Source organism: Tarenaya hassleriana, unplaced genomic scaffold (genome assembly GCF_000463585.1).
Source record: "Tarenaya hassleriana unplaced genomic scaffold, ASM46358v1 Cleome40, whole genome shotgun sequence".
NCBI lineage: Eukaryota > Viridiplantae > Streptophyta > Magnoliopsida > Brassicales > Cleomaceae > Tarenaya > Tarenaya hassleriana.
In genome coordinates, this window is record NW_010966882.1 from 94,464 (window position 1) to 96,813 (window position 2,350).

Genomic DNA, 2,350 nt, shown 5'->3' on the forward strand with positions numbered 1-2,350 from the left:
GTCTGGAACGGACGGACCAGAAGTCCAGAACGGACAGTCCGCCGTGCCATACCCGACGGTTCATAACGGACTGTCCGTTCCAGAAAGTATGGAACGGACGGTCCACGTGAGCAGACCGTCCGTTCTACGTGCTGGAACGGACGGTCCACGTGCATTTCTGGACCGTCCGTTCTGGGCTCTGGGTATTTTCGTAATTAAACCAAAATTAGGGTTAACTCACTTTATAAGAAAGAGATTAGAACCCTAATTCGTAAGAGACTTTGAGCAGCCGATTTTTGGCAGAAAAGAGGAGGGTTTTTGGAGATCCAAAACGAGTTCTAAGTCTCGAGATTTCTCGGTGCACAAATCGAATTGAGATTCGAGTCCTAGCAGACAAGTTCCAATCGTTGGAATCCATCCCGAGGTGTGGATACGTGTAGAGGGCGAGGTATTCTTCCTGCCTTTCGTGATCAAACGACTTCTTCAGTTGATACAGGCCCCGGATCGATTGAGGTAAGCGTTCTAACGTTTCTACGTTTTCAATAGCAGCATGGTTCTAGGGTTTATTAAATTTTTGTTTTATATCCGCTGCGCAAACCCTAGAATCGATCTCTTAGGAATAGGATTCGCTCATGAGATCCCAGGAAACCCCAACAGTGGTATCAGAGCCTGGTTGCTCTGTTTTGATTTCGTAGAACCCGATCACGCATGTTTTAGGATTTGAATTGTTTGAATCCATGTTTGCTTTGATTTCTATGCATGTTTGATGATTGAATCTAGTGTAGATTGCATGTTTCATGTTGCATAGAGTGCAGGAGTTCGAATTTTGGGTTTACAGGAGAATTCGGATCAGATTCGGGTCTGATCGGGGCCGAGAACACTGCGGAACGTGATCTGATCACGTTGAAGGACCCTAGACCGTCCGTTCTGGGTAAGCCAGACCGGACGGTCCAAGGGTAACGGACAGTCTTGGGTAGAACGGGATTAAACGGACTGCGAACCTGGACCGGACGGTCTGAGTGTCAGACCGTCCGTTCCAGCTCATGGAACGTCCGTTCCACGATGATTTGCGGCCCGTCCGTTCTATACTTATGGACCGTCCGTTCCAAGAGTTCTCAGAGACTGGTCCGTCCGTTCCACACCTGGAACGGACGGTCAGAGGTCCAGATTCCGAAATTCTTCATTTTCTACGTCCGATTACGCAACCGTTGCTTAATCTGATCAACTGTAACTCAAATAGACATGATTTATTCTTATGGATGGTCCATAGTGAATGAATGCGTGTAACTTAATCAAGATATTGGATATGCTTGATTGAGTGGGAGCTTCGAGATTGGGAATACATAATCGAATGGATGGTCTGTTCGGATTATGAACAATCGTTGCACAGAAACCGATTAGATCTAGAAGCTCTATAAGTAAAGCACTTGTCAAGGCCTCGATCGTACGTGTCATGGGCCATGCCAAAGCTGGGTGTGCCGTATTATCTTGGTGAGGCAAGATGGAGAAATGGTGGTTCTCATAGCTTGAAAGTAGATGCTTGATCTAGGTGCGGTTTCGAAAAACCCTTATTCATGTAATGCTAAGTGTGTACCTCCCATTACTAGAGCGCCTGTCAAGGCATCGATCATCCGTAACACGGGTCATGCCAAAGCTGAGCGTGCCGGATTATCTTTGTGAGGCAGGGTAGGAAATCGTGGTTCCTACAGCTTGAATATGGTTAATCTTGGGTTAAGTTGTCAAGTTTTGACTTGAAATTTAATGGTACAGATGAGACAAGTATGCAATGATATTCGATATCATAGTCTCATAAAGGATCTAAGAATCACATTGGATGTGATTGACATTAGATGTCTACCTAAATAGCATAAGACTGAGTGTAAAAACTTGTTCTTATGTGAAATACGGATCTTAGTCCCATATAGAAAATTATTGTAGGGTTAATTTTCTTTATGGGAATATAGCTCATCTTTGCATCTGTGTTGTCATTGTTTGATGATGGACTAGCTGGTAGTAGATCATAGGTATGTAGACACTGATTGATGATGGACTAGCTGGTAGTAGATCATTGATAGAATCTGCATGTAGATGTGTTTTCGTTCTGTTTTGTCTTTTTCTGTAGGACATAGCGTTAACCGGTATTGTACCGAAGTTGACGATGCGATCTATCCTTATGAAGGATAAGACTCTAACCATGGCTTCTAGATCGATCATTGATGCTTATTGGAAGCATGTGGATGATGATCCGGACAAGTCTAGCTTAACATTTGGAAACATGACCTCGGAATTGCGTAAGCAATTAGAGGACATGAACGATTCTTTGATAGTTGATCAGTTGAATGCGTCATTCCAAAAGAAAGCTGAGAGCCAC